This window comes from Triturus cristatus, chromosome 10 (assembly GCF_964204655.1).
Source record: "Triturus cristatus chromosome 10, aTriCri1.1, whole genome shotgun sequence".
In the NCBI taxonomy this organism is placed as follows: Eukaryota; Metazoa; Chordata; class Amphibia; order Caudata; family Salamandridae; genus Triturus; species Triturus cristatus.
This window is the reverse complement of record NC_140593.1, coordinates 658,021,281-658,036,062: the sequence shown is the minus strand read 5'-3', so window position 1 is coordinate 658,036,062 and position 14,782 is coordinate 658,021,281.

The window sequence follows — 14,782 nt, the reverse complement described above, 5'->3', positions numbered from 1 at the left end:
TAATTAAAGAAACCATTGAAAAGGCTAAGACGTCTGGTTTAGATTGGCGTCCTGAAGTTTGGAGGAAGGTTGAGGTTTACAGATTATCTCCACATGCTGTCACCAAGAGAACGCCTTTTGAACTCTTTAGGGGTAGGTGTGCCAACACTATAGTTACCCCTCCTTGGGTTAATGACATGCAACCTGACCGATTTATTGAGAATGAAAAAAGTAACTGGAAGTTGGCTGAGTCAAAGAAAATTGAATATAGAAAAAGGGTTCACGATTTAAGAAAATGTGTTAAGAAAACCGTGGTCAAGGTTGGAGATTGGATTCTCATAAAGAATCCTTCCAATAAAAAGTCTTCTACTGCATTTTTTAAACCAATTCAAGTTATTAAGACTTTCAACAATGCCCTTAAGACTTCTGATCACCGCATCTGGAACTTGAACAGGGTGGTGGTGGTTAGGAAAGACTTTGTTTCTAACTCTCATAATTCTCCTAGCGTTTCACCTGCAACCCAAAATGTTCCCAATATCGTCCAGAAGTCTTCCAGAGTATCTCATTCTCCAAGTTATTTAAGAGATTTTGTCAAATAGTCATGTTTAACTGTTTCTCAGTTATTTCTATTTTGTGAAGCTAGCTAGTTATCTTCTTTATTCACTTTTATCATTTTAAAAGAAATGTACATTTTTGTTGTTTATTAAGAAGGGAGATGTGTGGCATCTTAAGGCTCTATGCTGTTGCCTAGGGCTTTAGAATGTGAGGATGTGAATAGGTTCTCCTGGTGATTCAGAGCCTAGCTGTGAAACCTGTAACAGCTTGTTGTAACTGCTGCTTGTGGATGGGATCCTTTCATGTGAATACACTACTTTCTACATCCTGATGGAGTGAACCAGTTCTTACACCTAGCTTGTTTAACCAAGCTTGCACTCAGTAGAAGAGGGTGAGAGCGATCGAAATCTATATCCATGACCACGTTAAAATCTCCCCCGATTAACCACGGGAAGTGTAACCATTCTGCCAGTAGAGAGGACATGCATGCCAGGAAAACAACCTGGTCCATGTTTGGGGCATAAATGCTACACAGGGCAAAACTTTCATCATCCAAGATCCCCCAGACAAAAACATATCTACCATTGGTATGTATTTTAGTGTCACAGGCTTCAAATGGCACTTCAGCAATTATCCAAACAGCTACCTCACGGTAAAGGCTGAGGATGTCATGGCAAAAAGTTGTCCTCTTCATTTCGTCTGGAGTTTAACTGCTTCGGAGGAGGAAAGGTGTGTTTCTTTCAAATTTACTATATTCGCTTTACAGCAATGAAGTAGAGTAAGGCTCCTGTGATGTTTGTGAATAGATACCATACTCCTGACATTCCAAGTCAAACATGTTTAATGATGTATAACAGCTGCCATGCAAATAAGAACAGATAGGGTATCTAGGTGACATCCTCTCCCTTCTTCTAACTTACAATACCACTCACCCTGACATCCAAGTCAGCGCCGGACCTATTCAAGTTATGCTGCTAGCCCCTTTTAAAGATCCTAGGCATCTGACAGTCACTCCGGAGACCATTCAAACCATTACTTTAAACCCGTACAGAACCCCCATTTATAACTCCAATACACTAAATACCGCGAACCTCATGCAAGTTCACATTGCACAGTCTACTCCCACTGACTCCAAAACTCACCTGAAATGCATCCTTCTCAACTGCAGAGCCGCAGTAAAACATGCCGCGGATATCGCTGACCTCATCCTTGATCAGGAACTTGACCTCCTGATTCTCACTGAAACTTGGCTTAATGCCTCCTCTGGTCCTTTCCTGGACATCCTAGTCCCTCCTACCCACAACATTATCAGACTGGATAGAGCTAAAATTACGGGAGGAGGCGTAGCCTGTATTTACCATAACAGTCTCTCAGTGAAACAATCTCTGTCGACTTCTCTCTCATCCTGCGAATATCTAAGCATCACCATCTTCAGCAAACAAAAAAAACCCTTATGCAACCTCCGCATCTTCTACCATCCACCAGGAAATAACCTCCTTCTGATTGAACAAATCATGGAAACCATCTCATCCAATCTAGGTCATCATTGCCCCCAGATCTTCCTGGGAGATTTCAACCTTCATTGGAATGACCCAAATGACCTGGCTGTGAACAGTCTTAAAACATTCCTACTTGACCTTAACCTGACTCAATTCTGTGACAGCTAAAACACACAACTTGGGCTCGACCCTCGATCTAATCATTTCCAAGCCTGACACCATTCGGATTGAATCAATAGCCCCATATGACTGGTCAGATCACCACTTTATCACCTTCCTCATACTTGAACGATGGAACACCCTAAGACTTCAACCTAAGAAATTGAAACACTGGAAAAGATCGATGCAAAACGCAAACATGGACAACCTCATATCATGCAGCAATCTGTCCCTGCCTCTACCCATGCTCATGGCAGATGTCCATGAACTCACCGATCACTACAACAACTCCATGCTAAACGTTCTGGATGCAATTGCCCCCTTCAACTAAAAAGAAAATCCAACAAAGACTCCAATCCTTGGTTCAATGGCTGCCTAAACTCAGACATGCATAGCTTAAGACTAGCGGAACGAGCTTGGAGATCCTCTCCATCTGCCGAACTCCTCAAACTTTTGAGAGTAAGAAGGAGTCTGTACAACAAACACATCAGAACTGCAAAAATGACCTTCTTCAGAAGCCAACTAGACAAAGCCAGACATCGCCCCAAAATGCTGTTTGAACTGATCAAATGGCAATACAACAACACACCCACTCAAGTGCCAATCACCGCCAATCCCCAACCTAATTGCGAGAATTTTGCTGCCTTCTTCCTCGAAAAATCCAACAAAATTGAATCTGATCTAAAGTCTGCCTTGCTCGAACTATCATCCTCACCAGACTCCCACCTAACTCCCCAGTCCCCTCTCCTTACTTACCACTCACCTAAAAACAATGCGCATTGGAATCAATTTTCTACCTTCAATGACACTTCCATTCTCAACATTCTCTCTACCCTGAAACCCTCAAATCACTTCAACAACCCCCTTCCCTCATATTTCTTCAAAGAAATGATAAGGCCTCTAGTTCCGCTCTGGACCAAGATCGTTAATGCCTCCCTACTTCAAGGTGAGATCCCTGACTGCCTAAAGTCCAGGTTAGTTCTCCCCATTCTCAAAAACCCCACGGCGGACCCTGAGGATCTGAATAACTTACGACCAATCACTAACACCCCTACTCTGGCTAAGCTCATTGAGAAATGTGTACAGGTTCAACTATGTAACCATATATAGGAATTCCAGCTACTAGATCAATTTCAATTGGGCTTCCGTCAAGGTAACAGCACCGAAACAGCCATCACTCACATAGTTGATGAAGCTCTTACCCTACTTGACCAGAACAAATCCTGCTTATTAATCCAACTCGACCTCTCTTCAGCCTTCGATACGGTCAAACTTGACAACCTCCTGAGCCTTCTGGAACATAGGATGGGGTTCTCTGGTGCAGTTCTAAAATGGTTCACCTCCTTTCTCCATGACAGAACACAGAGAATTAAATCCAACCGATCCCTCTCCCATCCCAGTCCCTGCACACTGGGGGTGCCCCAAGGCTCTTCGCTTTCAGCCACACTTTTTAACCTATTTATTGAACCCCTCACCTAAATCCTCAAAGCATCTAACGTCCAATACCACATGTATGCAGACGACACCCAGCTGTACATGAAAATCTCCTCGCCTGACGACATCAAGTCACTCAACGGAAACTTACACAAAACCCTTAACTGGCTTACCCTCAACCATCTCAAACTAAACGCCCTCAAGACTGAATTCCTCCTTATTTCCCTGCCCAAGCAAGCACTCACCATTGAGGAATACATGAAACATCTGTCTGCTCTCAACTACACACCGCATATCATTGACTCTACGAAATCCCTGAGCATGCAGGATCACACTAGTGCTTCTACCAAAGGAGCGAACTTCAAACTAAGCATCCTAAGGAAACTAAAACCTTTCCTTTCCCCTGATGACCTCATGTCCGCAGTACAAGCTTTAGTCATCTCGCGACTGGAATATGGCAGTGCAACACTCTGCGGTCTGCCTAAATACAGACTGCCCCCCTCAGAGCCTCACTGAATGCGGCCGCCAGGCCCCTCACAGGCTCCAAGAAGTACGATCCCCCCGGATCTGAAAACTCTCAACTGGCTACCTTTCGAAGCAAGGATACACCTAAAACTTGCCTGCATTACCCACAAAGCCCTTCACTTCAACATACCTCTCTACCTCGCAAAAAAACTTGAGCTGTCGGGTGGTGCCTGTACCTCTGGGAGCTCCAGCACCCTCCTACTTAAACCAGTGAAATTCAAAAAAACTAAAATCTACAACTGTTCCTTCTCAGGAATCGCCCCAAGAATCTGGAACTCCCTGCCAACTGAAATGAGACTGATTCCATCAACAGTATCATTCCAAAAGGAAATGAAAACGCTACTGATGAACACTTGCCTATCCTGAAGTCCAGTGGGGGTCCTGAGGCACAGCATCTACTATCAGGCTGATGACTCTCTCGCCTTCTCCTACTGACTATTTCTTTTTGCCCACTATTAAGTTGTTATGTAACTATTGCTATTTTTCGACTACTATGTCGTCACGTAACTATTGTTATTTTGTCTATTGCTATGATTCTGCCAAGATTGCCCCCCCTCAAATGTGTCGCATCCTTCTGTAAAGCGCTCTGATACTCTCTAGGGTCATGTTCGTGCTATACAAAACTTTCCAAATGAATAAATAAATAAAATAGGTGGTTACCACATCATACGCATTATGCAACATGAGACAAATGGACACAAAGGATGGCAGAATCAAAAAGAAAATTTCTCAAATACTAGGGCCAGCGAAGAATGATCATTCAATCAAAACTGTAAAACCATAATAACAAATTAATAACATGTGCAACCGCCTTGGGGGTAAGCTAACAAGGCCTTGAATTGAGACAAAAACATGCAAATCAGTATGGCTATGGTGCTCATGTGTATGTGCTTTAAAGAAACCATACTAAGCAAGCATTATGTGATGAAGGCAATACATATGGATGAAGAAAAATAAGCCAGCTTCAAAGTCATCCGCTCTAGACGTTAAGCAACATCCTTGGGTCAGTCAGCTTACTGTCAGTCAAGTGCTGATGCAGCTCTGGAAAACATAGACCAGACAAGTGCTCCCAGGCAATCAGATTGTAGAGCCCCTGAAATTATGTCACATTTCTGCACTTTAGCCAACCATCCAATGACCTGCAAAAAGAATCTACACATTCCAATCACATTTGTGCATCAGTTTTACTACTTGACCTAAACTGATCCCTGTACATATCTATTGTGAGATCATACCTGGTGAGAAGGGCCTACTTCATGTCAGTGTATGTGAGGTTGTACCCCTTACCCAAAGCCAACAAGGTGTCCCTCCTCTCTTCTGAGACATAAGGCCACACTCCTGCCCCCCAATTCTTTTCTAGTAACCCATTCATGTGAATAGCTGCCTCAGAGCCCCGAAACCACCTCTGTATTTCATCCTCCTTCTTGTACTCCTTTCCTACATTTTGGGTAATGTGTACTACTCTATCTCAGAGCACAGAGGTATTGCTGCCACCATCTGAACTGGACTTACTGTTTAACTCCAGCTTCTGTATACCATATTCATGGTCTAGAACCATCCTCTGTGATTCCGTCTTGAGCCTCTCAAGCTCTATTTGATGCCCCCAGCTTCTCTTCTATTCTCCAGCTCCTCTGGGGACAGACCACTGCTGCCTGGTCTGGAGGGGACCTCCCCTCCCAGTAGCATATCAACCCTTTGAATAGGCTACTCAGCCTCCTCCATGCTAAGAACTCCAGACAGCCCACTGACATGTCTGGCTGCTACGCTGGCCCTCAGTGCCTTTTGTAACTCCTCTTTCCTGGTGAGGCCTTTTATTTGGACTATAAGGTGTTCGCAAATCACCTTCAACTCCTTGACATTGTAAGATTACACCTTTCCTCCTCAACGCCACTTCTAGGGATGCAACTGATGATGCTGTTGGCTCAGGCATAATTCAGTAGGAAGTTTTAAGTTATAAAAAGATGCAAATAAAAAAATAGACCAAGAAAAAAACAGTATGTGGCACGTACTGGTCTGCGATATGGTAGTAGTGTACACCAATTACTGTAGGTCAAGTGCAAACGCAATCCTATCCTCACCCATGACAACCAATGTTAGAAATAGGGTCCCTAGTTGGCAGGTTGTTACCCTGTCTAAGTAGGGACACTTCTTTCTAGTCAGGATAAGGGAGTTACACTCTCAAAATCCCCCCAGCTCACCCCCTTGGTTGCTTGGCACAAGCAGTCAGGCTTATCTCAGAGGCAATGTGCAAAGCATTTGCACATAATATACAGTAATAAAGTGAAAACACTTCAAAAAGACACCACACCAGCTTCAGACAAATATTGCCGATATTTATCTGTGTAAAACAAGACCAAAATGATAAAAATCCAACATACAGTTACCAAGATATGAATAATGTAAAAATAGACTTTCAAAACAGTTCCTTGAAGTTGATTGCTCCATCCTGAGCTATCACGGCATCATGAACAAACAAGTCCAACGCTTCAGGCCACCCACCGTACTGCGGACCAGCTATGGTATCGGAAAGACCCATAAAACAGTCTCTTTAGAAATGCAATGCATCAGGGACCTAGCGAAGAGCTCTAAGAGTCAGCGTCAGCAGGTGTCAGTTCCGGAGGTTGGTGCAGTTGTCTTCGGCTCCTTGAAGTCACACGCGTTGCAGGTTAAACTCCGTGAGGTTGAAGTCAGGAGCACCGGTGTCAGCAGGGCTTGAGACTGCAGTGCGAAGTGGAGTGGTGCAGTGTGCTGCAGTGGCATAGCTAGACGTTGTGATACCCGTGGCGGTCACTACTGCGTTTGCAGCTCGGCGGCTGCATGTAGGAGCATGGGGGTGCTGGCGAGTCCCACGGCGGCCGTCCTGCACGGCCACAGGTAAGAGCGGGGGTAGGCCACCACACCCAAAACTCATGTCACCCTGGGTGAACTGCCCCCTTGCTACGCCACTGGCATGTGGTGCCCTCAGACTGTGGTGCAGGCATCAGCTGGTTGATGGTTGTCCAGTGGTGAGACCAGGGCTGCGTTGCAAAGTGGAGCGGTGCTCGTCGCGGAGCTGCCAGGTCACAGTGCACGCATCAGTGTAGTTGTTGCTGGAGCAGTGTCGTCAGCAGACGATTGGGGGTCGATGCCACCGGCATCGGTAGACCAAGACCGCGGGGTGGGATGGGGCTGTGCATTGTGTAACTTACGAGAGGTGCCCCCAAACCATGCGCGGGCAGCGGCATTGCTGTCGGCTTCCAGCCGCATAGTCGATGAGACCAGTGAAGCGTGTGAAGCGAGGCAGTGCGGAGTGCTGTGCCAACATATCGCGGCGTAGTCTGTGAGACCAGGGTTGCGGTACAAAGTGCGGCAGTGCCCTCTGCGGTGCCTGCAGGTCACGGAGCCGGCAGCAGCGTCCTTTATGGCGTCTGGTTTCTTCTCCCCTCTGTGGCAGCTGAAACACACAGTTCCAGATGCAGGTACCCAGGGGAAGGTAAAGTTTTTGTTGTTCCTGAGACTTATTGAACAGGGTGCAAGCTGTACCTCAAGCCCTTGGAGATACTCAGAATAAGAAGTTGTAGAAAGTTCAGTCCAGTTCTTTCACTTCCCAAGACAGAAGCTGCTACTGCAGGCCAACACAGCAAAGCACACAGTAAAGTGGTAGTCTCTTCTCACAGCTTCACCAACTCTTCTTCTTGGCAGGTTCCTTAATCCCAAAGAGCTCCAAAGTTCTGGGGTCAGGGCCCTAATATGTATACCACATTTCCCTTTGAAGTTAGTACCAACGAAGTTCCTCTGGCATACATAAACCAGTTCTGCCTGGCTCAGGCCAGATTCACTCCAGGAGGGGGAGACAGCCTTTTGAGATGCAGCCACAGTTCATTCAGGTGCAAGCGACAACTCCTCCCACTACTCTAAATGCAGCCAGGTCTATTCAGCCAGACTACGAGTCACTCAGAAAAGTCAGGACACACCTCAACCTCTCCCTTGCATCTGTCTAGTGTGAATGCACATCCCCAGCTCCTGTAAGTTTCAACCCAGACTGTGAATACACCAACAGGCAGAGGCACACAAGATGGCTAAGCAAGAAAATGCCCACTTTCTATAGGTGGCATTTTCAAACACACAATATAAAAATCATCTTCACTATAATATGTATTCTTAAATTCTGAATTCAGGAAGCCTAAAGTCCATTTTTCTATTTTGCGGCAATGGACATTTACACATCTAAACTGTTGTAGGGCAGCGCCCATTATAACCTTTGAAATACACAGTATTTTACTATCAGGATATGTAAAACACATCAGTACTTGTCCTACCTTTCACATACACTGCACCCTGCCATTGGGGGTACATTGGGCTTACCTGAGGGGTGCCTTACATGTAAGAAAAGGGAAAGGTAATGCCTGGCAAGTGGGTTCACTCACCAGGTCAACATGGCAGTAAAAACTGTGCACAGACACTGCAGTGGCAGGTCTGAGACACCTTTGAAAGGCTACTTGTGTGGGTGGCACAACCAGTGCTGCAAGCCCACTAGTAGCATTTGATTTACAGGCCCTGGGCATAGACAGTCCACTGTATTAGGGATTTACTAGTAAATCAGAGATCCCAATCATGGAAAACCAATCATAACACAATTTGCAGGAAGAGTACTTGCACTTTAGCACTAAAAATCTGTGACAAAGTGTGCAGAGACACTAAACCAGCAAAAACAAATTCCAGCACACTATCGAAAACATGAGGTCAGAAGGCAAAAAATGGGAAACACCAAAAGATGCCAGGTCTACCACCAATACAAAAAATCCCCAGAGAAGACTGAGCAGATTGGATTTGGAGTCAGTCCACTGGAGAAAACATGAATGACACTTCACATTATATTTAAATAAGATTGTTCTGTCTGCTTAGCATGCTATTATACATTGTATTTTATAGTGAATAAAAGCGTGTTTAACAAACATACATCACAGCAGGCATTAACTGCTCACACTGCTTTGAGAGAGTCCAGACTACAAAAGTGCCAGTACTTTTATGTGCCACAGCCTGATGTTGTTTCTCTAACTTGGACCTTCACCGCCCTGTTATTCTATCCTTCTGGGTGTGGTGATTGGCCTTGGGTAAGTAAGGTCTTAATGTAGGATGGCCGACCATCCCTCATTTTGCATGTTTGTTATGGAATCGTGGATCCCATACTGATGTCAACAAATAGGCACTGAGGGATGCCAGTTGACCCGCATTTTGATTCCCTGCCACTTTTAACTCTATCAAAGGACACCGACATTCATTCTTTCAGCCCTCTGTGAGCTGATTTAAAAATGGTAGCTGTAGGTGGCTGGGGAAGAGGAACTCCAGCACAGGAAAGGTCCTGCACAAAGCAGCTTCGGGGTAAGGGAAAAAGTAAAAGAACAAAACTAGCCACATGCCAATAAACAGATATGAATGTGTGAATTAGAACCAGAGGGGGTTGGTTATCTTGAGAGCATGCCCATAGCATTTATTTCTTCCACTAAGCATGTTTAAAAGTGCTGACATATTGTCAGATGAGAGGAGAGAGGCACAGGGTGAGTATGACCTGCTCAGATTCAAACAGTTTCATAAAGTAGTAGACCAGAGACAAGTTTTCACTCCCATGCAATATCCATTCCCTTTTCTCTAACCACCCACATACCAGCAACTTCTACATTTATTCTAATTACTCCCAATCTTGCAAATAAAGGGAGCTGTGGGATAAGTGCAGAAGTAATGGTTGAACAGTACACAATTTGGCCAAGTTGAAAACTGGGATTAGAAATTGTATCTCCTGGTTCCACATTTTAAACTAGTCCCCTAGACCACTACTTGGGTGGCTTTAATTATGATGCCAAGGCCAAGTTTCTGCCCTTACCAGAGAAATATATGTGCGTTCTGGGCCTTGCCCAACTGTAGAATACAGTGTTTATTTTCATCATATGTAGGTGAAGTGGTAGAGCTGGTCATTATATGTCAAAAATCCTACTTTTGTGACTAAAACATACCCACTGCACCAGCTGTGGATAAAAATGTCTTCTTGTGTCTCGGCGCACAGTGTGTCTCACCAAAAATGTCCTTGCAAAGTGCTAATGGAAAGTTGACCAGCTTAAGTCTCACGCCCAGGCTGTATAAAGGGGCAAGAGGTTGGTGTAATTCCAGGTGGTGGTCACAACTTAAGTGTAACAAGCCATTGAACAGTCATGGCCAGGCAGGACAGGGATTGGGAGTTGGGACAGGCCTAGCCCTCTTCACTCAGACCTGATTCAGGAGCAGGTAGTTTTAGAAGTGGTGTCATTGCAGGAGAAGGTGTGCCGGTTGGGCACTGGCACTCTCAAGTCAGGGAGAAAGAGGCCGCTGCCACCTCTCCAGGCCAAGCTACAGCAATAGTGCTGCAATGGTGGTGGACTGGCAGTGAATCTGTAATTATGACATGTTCCAGTCGGGAGAGCTACTGCTGAGGGTAAGCGTGTTCAGTGCTCTTGCACTCAGTGCTGGGGGCAATCTGGGAGTCTCGTCTTGCTGCATACCATTGCAGCACTGGAGACTAGTTAGAGGCTGAAGGGGAGAGCAAGGCACTGATCATGACCATGGGCCGTGCCGGACTGAGATAAAAAAGGCCAAGACATAAAAATAAAAGTGTCCCTTTAGCCAACTAAGGGACCCTTTTTTGACCTTCCAGCGGCGCACTGTGGCTTTTCAGGTCCTTGTAAATATGTGCCCTTTTCACACTGAACACTGCGTGAAGGGGGCATTCCATAGGTGTTGCTGTGGGTGTTCCCAAGCAACACCCATGGAATCTGACGCATTTCCATATTTACGAGAAATCTTAAACCTGGGAATGCATCAGAATCTAATGCCACCCCATGGGTGGCATTAGGAGGTGCAAGGAGGAGAATTGTTTTCATTTCTCCTCGTTTTTTTCCTTTTTATGTGTTCTGCAGCACAGAACACTTTCACCATGGTGCAAGGGTACCTGCGTTGGCGCATGGCAGCCTATTGTGTACTGGAACTGGGGAAAAGGACAGGCATGCACCGTATCTTATAGATATAGCACATTCCTGCCCTTTTCTTTTGACGTAGGGCAGCGCAGCAAGATTCCATGCGGTGCTGCCCTACATCAAAACCTCACAAATGAGGCCCTAGATATCTAAAAGAGTGACATACATTTCCAAATCAGGCCAGTTTTGAACTTGTAAAGGCAATCTTTATAGGTATTTTGCTAGGTATGGGAGACATTTTGGCTTCCTGTAGGCAATGTTTGTGAGAAAATCGGGGAAAATCAACATAAACAGCCCAACTGACTATACAACAGTCCCACAAACTATGTAAAAAAAGGGCCCACACACTGACCTGTCAGACCAGCCCTTCGAGCACTGCTAGGTTAGACCATGCATCCGTATGTCCAGTAGAAGCCTGTATGTGCCTTGTTTCCATGTTGCAGCTGGGGGTGTTTTTTTCTCCAAACTAGAAGGTGGGCCAATGGTAAATTAACCTGGACACCTAGGTAGGTTTCAGTCTTGAAGCAGAAAGTCCGTGGCCATTAGAGGGGAGTGGTGAGACACCAGGAGAGAGTCAGCTTTAATGCTTTAACAAATTGCCAGTGAGATTGCAGGCAGATTAATTCAGGTGGGTCATCTGTATACTGCCAGGTTAGGCGATGAGTGTGTGCCTTTCTTATTATTCTTGTCTTGGAGAGTTCTGTCCTTCCAGGGCCTGGTATTCTTCCTAAACAGTAGGGAAGCTAATGTGTCATGGGCCTTAGAGCAAGGAAGGAAATGGGCCCTGACCGCAATTTGAATGGTGAAATGCAGCAATAATCAGGGCTCCGTGGGTCCCTCAGGTCTCTGGCAGCCCTCAGTGCCACTACACCTGCTACACCAATGGAAGCTACATCTCTGTTCCTACACTGCAAGAAAAGAGCAGATCACTCTACTCAGAAGCAAGAAGCAAGTCAAACTCACCTCTGTAACCTCTTCTGATTTTTTCAAAAATTGCAAAAAGCAGCTGCAGTCTTTAAAACACATTTGTGGCGTTACCCAGTTCTGGGCTTCACTGAACATGGAAAAGAGCAGCTTTACTCCTTCTACAGAAAGATTGACTCCCTGGATGATCAACAGATCATTACCACTCACCTCTACATTGCTCTAATCAGCCTGCCCTGACCACAGCCATTTACATGAACGGAGTTCTCTTAACGCCACCCTGATCTATTACAGTAGGCACCCCAAATGCAACCCTATGGATGACACTATACTGAAGTGGAGGTTTCTGAGGTCCAGTACTTATGCCCAGTTGTGACTGTGAAGTGGAGGAGACTTCAAAGAGAGACCTTTGAAGTGCACAGGGTCCCTGCCCTTCCTACAGTGGCTCTAGACTCATTACAGGGGGGGTTTCAGCCCTTTGTGAAGGGACTGTCACAGCCTTTTCAAATGAAAGTGTCAGCCCCTCCCTCCCATTCAGCCCAGGGTTGCCCATCATGATGTTGATAGCCCATCAGTCACACCTAAGCTCCCTTAGTGTGTGGCTGTCTGGAGGGAATGCACAAACTCCAGCTGTCACCCACCCCAGGTGTGTATTCAGAGACAGGCAAAAGGCACAGAATGGTTAAAGTAAGAAAATACCAATGTTCTAATAGTCGCATTTTCAGCATTACAATTTAACATCTGACGTCACTATGTGATTCCCGAGACACCAAACTTGGGGGCCCCATCTCTTCCCATTACAAATTACACTTATAAGATGTAATAGGGTAATCCCAATGTTAACCTATGGAAGAGATAGCTCTTGCAGTAGTGAAAAATGAATGTAAGAATTTTTCACTACATGGCCCTTAAAAATACTTGTCCAACTTTTTAAATACACTGCACCCTGCCCTTGGGCTGTCCAGGGCCTACCTTAGGGTGACTTACATGTATTAAAAAGAAAGGCTTGGGCCTGGCAAAAGGATTAATTTGCCAGGTTGACATGGCAGTTCAAAACTGCCCACACAGGCTTTTCAGTGGCAGGCCTGAGATATGTTTAAAGGGCTATCTAAGGGTGTGGCACAACCAGTACTGCAGGCCCAGCAGTAGCATTTAATTTACAGGACCTGGACAAGTGTAGTGCACTTTACTAGGGACGTATAAGTAAATTATATATGCCAATTGTGGATAAGCCAATGTTACCATGTTTTTTTTACTGTTTTTTATTAAAATTAAGAAAACATGTGGCATGGATACACACATTGTGAGGAGCAATATTTGACAGTACAAAGTTACATATGTTGCGGAATGAAGCAGCCTTGACACCAACTGTAATCACATTTTGTTTGATTATTATGAAGTTACCATCAATAAGAATAGGAATCCTATTTTGGGGGCCGGTCAGGAGGGGTCAAAAGGGGGGGGGGAATCCGACTTCTGCTTGCCTCTGGGCCCTGCCATGTTGCATCTGTTGTTTCCTCCACATTTCCCATTTCCATCCCATAATAGGTCATCCATGGGGACCAGATCTTTTTGAATTTTGGGGGCAGCCTCTTGCCTTGTAGGTCACTCTTTCTGCCACCATGTACATGTCCATGCCGCCTTTCCACTCTGTGAGTGTGGGGAGGTCTGGGGCTCCCCAATGACGGGCTATATCCCTTTTGGCCACTACTAACCCCAAATTGCATAACAGGAGTTTGCCGTGTGGCAAATCTATTTCGGTGGGGATACCCAGTAGAATATATCAGGGGTCTAATTCGAGCTGTGCATTGAGTATTGCATTCAGTTCTCCCATTATCCGTGACCAGTAATCTCTAATATGGCAACATTCCCAGAGTGTGTGTATGTATGTGCCTTGGGGATCTTTACAGCGCAAGCAGTTAGGTGTGTCTGCTCTTCCCATGTTGTGGAGACATGCTCTATCATAGTAAACCCTGTGGAGGATTTTAAATTTGTATTAGTCTTAGTCTCTTTTTATGGCCACCTCCCTTGGGTGCATCAGTGCTACCTCCCAGTTAATATCCTCCAGTGTCCCGGTTGTGTCCTCCCACTTGGCTCTGAGTGGTCCCAGCTTGTCAGGAATGTTGTTCAGTAATGTTTTATAGGTCCAGGAGATGGCTTTATTGGAGATCTCCTCTTGTAGGAGTCTGGACTCGAAGGGGTCAAATTCTGGGATGTTTACCGCCTCTAATCCATCTGCCCTCCATGCGTGTTTCAGCCTGAGATATGCATAGCACGGATTGTTATGTAGTTGGTATGAAGTCTGTAATGTAGCAAAGGAGGCAAGGATGCCTCCTTTTAGGACGTGTCCCAATTTGGAGATTCCAATCATGTCCCATTATCTGAAATCCTGGAGTTTGCAATTTTTCTCATAGCCTTGTCCCTTCCCACAGGGGAGTTTCCCTCAATATTTTTTGTCCCACTTCATTTGTATTTCCTCCCCTTTCCAGGCTTCTATTACTCTCTGGATGACTGGCAGCAGTTGGCTGGCGCCCGTACCGCCGTATAAGTAGTGTAGGTAAGTGTGATTTGAAGCCGTTCCAGTGCATATGTGGGGTGGTCTCCTGCAGCGTGTCCCCATTCATTAAGGACTATTACATGGGCCGCCCTGTAGTATGCTCTTATGTCTGGTAGTGCAAGGCCCCTGTTGTATTGAGTACGCTGTAGTGTTTGCAATGCCACTCT